Below are 6,000 nucleotides of genomic sequence, written 5' to 3'. Positions count from 1 at the left end.
GTAGACTAGAGCAGATTCTTTGGTGATGTAAACTCAAAATGGCTATTTCACCATATCAGACTCAGGGCAGCTAGATGGAATCTCAAGTGTGCAACATTATATTTATTTTCCTTTATTTTCTAGTTTGTGAAGAGATTTTTAAAATTATTTTTTTAAAAGTCATAATTTATAAAATGGGGGAAAGGAATACAGTTTTAATTCTGGCCTCTACTCCTGCTTCAGATGCTCCTTTACATCTGCAGTTTGAATCAAATATATATATGTATACAGATTTTTAAGAAACCTCTTTAACACAGATACTAAAAATATGCTTCTGGAATATTAAGATCACTAATAATGGTCAACATATCTATTTATATAGCATTTGCAAACAAATTCCAAGTTATCGTTCTGAGAGAATACTGTATTGCAAAGCATACTTACAGCAGGCTTGTGGGGGAGCTGGCAAAAATCAGCTGCTTTCTACTCTAGAAAATAGGAAGCAAACATTTTATATCTTTTACTTGTATTGTTTAACTCTTTGTTAGTGGTAACGAAATCCATGTGTCTGCCTCATTTATATGGTAGCAGAAGCTCTTACCTAAAAAGTTTTATTTTCTCCATCTCTAAAACTGGAACTGTGCATAAAAAAAGGGAGAACTGGCATAAGCCTCTCTAAGTAAAAGTGCTAAGTGCTATTAATATCATCCTATGATGCTAATGCAAAACAACAGAAAGAGCATCTGAAAACAGGTATGTCTGTACCAGCCATATCAGGTAGTCAACTGGTGCAGTGGGGGAAAGGGAATAGAAAAAGCCTGCAGCCTATTTCTCCACTCAAACTTCTAAATTTCTTATTTACATTTACTACCAACCAATATCCATCACTATAATGGAGAACAATAATTTGTTTTAAGATTTTTGATTATTTTTATGCCTTCTCTGTCACTTCAATCTTTTTTGTTGATTTTTTTTTTCAGTGGCACATTTTTTCCTCACAGGGTTTATTTTCTGGATATTCAGGATATATTAGCTTGAGTAATTTGCACAGTAGAAGTCAGTTACTGTATTCTCAGGCATTCTGGACGCTCTCTCAGAGAGAGAAGCCTGTAAAGCCATGGGCAACATGGACAAAGAGATGTGGTAACAGGTCCTCATTATTCCTTATTACACAGAACTAGGAGAGCCCAGTGCAATTGTTAGGCTGCAAGTGTTAAACTAAGGAAAGCTTGGAAGGGAAGGGCTGCTTAGGACAGTGGCACTTGTTTCTCCTGAATATTGGTTGTGAAGGCCACCTGTTTCAGTGGGTTCAAAAGGTATTAGTCAATTTGTGGAAGGACAGTATCAGTTATTCTCAGATACAGTGGTCCAGACTAACCCCCTGGTGAAGCAGGTTTGGTTTGTTACACCGTTTCCCTGAACGAGCAGCTTGGTCAGTGTTTAAAACCATTGCAGGCAAAAAAGGTAAATAAGTGGTATTGTGGCATGTCTAGTGAACTTAAACAATATGAGATCACCAAAACAGTAATAGGTTACAAAAAGTCAGAGTTGTTGATTCAGATGCAAGAAAAAGGAAGATCTGTAACAAAGTAGCTGCTTTAGCAAAAGTGAAGAAAAACAGGGAAACAGAACCTAAAGGGAAACAACAATACTGAGCAATGTAAAATTCTTACCTCAGGCCCAAACTGAAGGGTTTATTTTCTAGCATTGTAAGAAAATTTGCCATTTATTCCTTCTCAGTTTGTAATTTGGAGGAAGTCAGTCTAGACAGCTTCTGGTTTCTCTCTCTCTAGATTTAACTGTGCATTCAGCAGGCAGAAAAGGTCTTGAAAATAAACATTGTGCATTTCCTGAGAAAAAGCTTTAAAGTCTGAGCTCCATATAGCAGCTTTTTTGACCCCATATATACTCGCATATATTTGGAAAACGAGGAGAAAATACATACAGCTCTTCAAAGTTACATTAATACGTTAGAGCACCTGCAGGGTAGTTCTTAGGTCTTTGCTGTGGTAGCAAACTTAAGCTAGTTTGAAAATTAAAACTGCACCTGAGGAGCAGCTGAGAACAAATTAACTGCTGGAGAGACCGTTGCTGGTTTCCCAGACAACAACAGCTCACTAAAAGTCCATTACTTTTCTGTGGATGCCATTCCCTGTTTTTTCAAATTCATGACATTTTGTCCAATGAAGAACAGGTTTCTGAGGAGGAGGACTGGAAGTCATTAGAAATATAATTCAAACACAGACAGAACCATGTGCTGCTGAAAACTGTGACAGCTTGCTGCCAAATAAGCTGGTATTTTTGTCTCTGTCTTAAATATGCTTGCAGCCATAAAGAGTGCTTAGGAAGATGGCAGTAGACTAGAGCAGATTCTTTGGTGATGTAAACTCAAAATGGCTATTTCACCATATCAGACTCAGGGCAGCTAGATGGAATCTCAAGTGTGCAACATTATATTTATTTTCCTTTATTTTCTAGTTTGTGAAGAGATTTTTAAAATTATTTTTTTAAAAGTCATAATTTATAAAATGGGGGAAAGGAATACAGTTTTAATTCTGGCCTCTACTCCTGCTTCAGATGCTCCTTTACATCTGCAGTTTGAATCAAATATATATATGTATACAGATTTTTAAGAAACCTCTTTAACACAGATACTAAAAATATGCTTCTGGAATATTAAGATCACTAATAATGGTCAACATATCTATTTATATAGCATTTGCAAACAAATTCCAAGTTATCGTTCTGAGAGAATACTGTATTGCAAAGCATACTTACAGCAGGCTTGTGGGGGAGCTGGCAAAAATCAGCTGCTTTCTACTCTAGAAAATAGGAAGCAAACATTTTATATCTTTTACTTGTATTGTTTAACTCTTTGTTAGTGGTAACGAAATCCATGTGTCTGCCTCATTTATATGGTAGCAGAAGCTCTTACCTAAAAAGTTTTATTTTCTCCATCTCTAAAACTGGAACTGTGCATAAAAAAAGGGAGAACTGGCATAAGCCTCTCTAAGTAAAAGTGCTAAGTGCTATTAATATCATCCTATGATGCTAATGCAAAACAACAGAAAGAGCATCTGAAAACAGGTATGTCTGTACCAGCCATATCAGGTAGTCAACTGGTGCAGTGGGGGAAAGGGAATAGAAAAAGCCTGCAGCCTATTTCTCCACTCAAACTTCTAAATTTCTTATTTACATTTACTACCAACCAATATCCATCACTATAATGGAGAACAATAATTTGTTTTAAGATTTTTGATTATTTTTATGCCTTCTCTGTCACTTCAATCTTTTTTGTTGATTTTTTTTTTCAGTGGCACATTTTTTCCTCACAGGGTTTATTTTCTGGATATTCAGGATATATTAGCTTGAGTAATTTGCACAGTAGAAGTCAGTTACTGTATTCTCAGGCATTCTGGACGCTCTCTCAGAGAGAGAAGCCTGTAAAGCCATGGGCAACATGGACAAAGAGATGTGGTAACAGGTCCTCATTATTCCTTATTACACAGAACTAGGAGAGCCCAGTGCAATTGTTAGGCTGCAAGTGTTAAACTAAGGAAAGCTTGGAAGGGAAGGGCTGCTTAGGACAGTGGCACTTGTTTCTCCTGAATATTGGTTGTGAAGGCCACCTGTTTCAGTGGGTTCAAAAGGTATTAGTCAATTTGTGGAAGGACAGTATCAGTTATTCTCAGATACAGTGGTCCAGACTAACCCCCTGGTGAAGCAGGTTTGGTTTGTTACACCGTTTCCCTGAACGAGCAGCTTGGTCAGTGTTTAAAACCATTGCAGGCAAAAAAGGTAAATAAGTGGTATTGTGGCATGTCTAGTGAACTTAAACAATATGAGATCACCAAAACAGTAATAGGTTACAAAAAGTCAGAGTTGTTGATTCAGATGCAAGAAAAAGGAAGATCTGTAACAAAGTAGCTGCTTTAGCAAAAGTGAAGAAAAACAGGGAAACAGAACCTAAAGGGAAACAACAATACTGAGCAATGTAAAATCAATATGAGATCACCAAAACAGTAATAGGTTACAAAAAGTCAGAGTTGTTGATTCAGATGCAAGAAAAAGGAAGATCTGTAACAAAGTAGCTGCTTTAGCAAAAGTGAAGAAAAACAGGGAAACAGAACCTAAAGGGAAACAACAATACTGAGCAATGTAAAATTCTTACCTCAGGCCCAAACTGAAGGGTTTATTTTCTAGCATTGTAAGAAAATTTGCCATTTATTCCTTCTCAGTTTGTAATTTGGAGGAAGTCAGTCTAGACAGCTTCTGGTTTCTCTCTCTCTAGATTTAACTGTGCATTCAGCAGGCAGAAAAGGTCTTGAAAATAAACATTGTGCATTTCCTGAGAAAAAGCTTTAAAGTCTGAGCTCCATATAGCAGCTTTTTTGACCCCATATATACTCGCATATATTTGGAAAACGAGGAGAAAATACATACAGCTCTTCAAAGTTACATTAATACGTTAGAGCACCTGCAGGGTAGTTCTTAGGTCTTTGCTGTGGTAGCAAACTTAAGCTAGTTTGAAAATTAAAACTGCACCTGAGGAGCAGCTGAGAACAAATTAACTGCTGGAGAGACCGTTGCTGGTTTCCCAGACAACAACAGCTCACTAAAAGTCCATTACTTTTCTGTGGATGCCATTCCCTGTTTTTTCAAATTCATGACATTTTGTCCAATGAAGAACAGGTTTCTGAGGAGGAGGACTGGAAGTCATTAGAAATATAATTCAAACACAGACAGAACCATGTGCTGCTGAAAACTGTGACAGCTTGCTGCCAAATAAGCTGGTATTTTTGTCTCTGTCTTAAATATGCTTGCAGCCATTATGATTTCCTGTTGCAAACATGAGCTCTTATGAAATACTAAAGTGCAGAAAATGTTTGGGAAAGTCTCAGTATTTACAAGTCTAAGACTATTCCAGCCTGCAGAGCTGGGAAAACAATGACATTTGAAATTTCAGGTCAGTGAGAACAAGCAAAGACTTACATCAAGAGTTTTCATCATACTTTTGAGAACTGGAATACTAGGTAAAGAAATAGTTTCAGGTTATTATGGATTTGCACACTAGGTATCCTGCGGCCTATCACTCTCAGAGGAACATGAAGGGAAAAGCCCAGAATGCTTGTTTTCATCCTGTTGCATTTCCATAAAGTTCCTAAAATCTTGTTTTCCTGCTTTATACTGATTGTGTTCCTGTCACTATCGCTAGCCTAGGACCAGTTAGTGAGCACCTTGGCTTATTTTAAAGAATGTATGAGTAAAAATAATGGTTATACTTGGCTCCAGTACCAAGTTTGGTTCCAATTTGGTACTAGTTCCACTAGTTCCACTCACTCACAGTGACAGCTCTCTTTTTGGTACAGTTGAAGTGATAAATTATTTTTGGATTAAATGGATAGAAATTGAGGAGAATTCTCTAGCTAGATCCTATTCTGGTGGTAGTTTAGCTCCAGTACATGAAGCAATTAAAAAATGTGTTAACTTGCTAAAACAGGACTGGCAATTTTCTGCATTTTATTTGGTTATTTAAATCCACACTCAGATATTTTTTGACTAAGTAAAAATGTGCAGACTAAGAACTTCAGAAAACTTCTCTGTTACACACACACTAATGTCACAGAAAAGGGTTTGGTTCTGTTATTTAGTGACAGGCAGGAAAGCACTGCAGCAAATGTACACTAATTAAGTGAATGAATTTTTTAAATAAATTGTTTGGAATGCATATTATATAAATAGTTATGAGATCTCCCAATTCCTAACACACACGAATAGTATAAGGCCAGATTTTCAGTTTTCCTGTAGCAGATACAAAGTGACAACACGATGCTATGAAGTGACATTTTAAACCCACTCTTTAAGTGTGGTAAGTTAGAGATGCAGGACAAAGGGGACTCAAGGCCCTGAGAAGACAAACCTTTGAACTAGTATTAACCTCTGTTGGGTCTAAATATTCAATATCATATTCGTTGATTTTCATTAGGCATTATATTAGCACTACTGTTTCCTAAATACATT

Source organism: Chaetura pelagica, unplaced genomic scaffold, assembly GCF_000747805.2.
Source record: "Chaetura pelagica isolate M959 unplaced genomic scaffold, ChaPel_1.0 scaffold302, whole genome shotgun sequence".
Lineage (NCBI taxonomy): Eukaryota > Metazoa > Chordata > Aves > Apodiformes > Apodidae > Chaetura > Chaetura pelagica.
Note: the sequence above shows the minus strand (reverse complement) of the source record.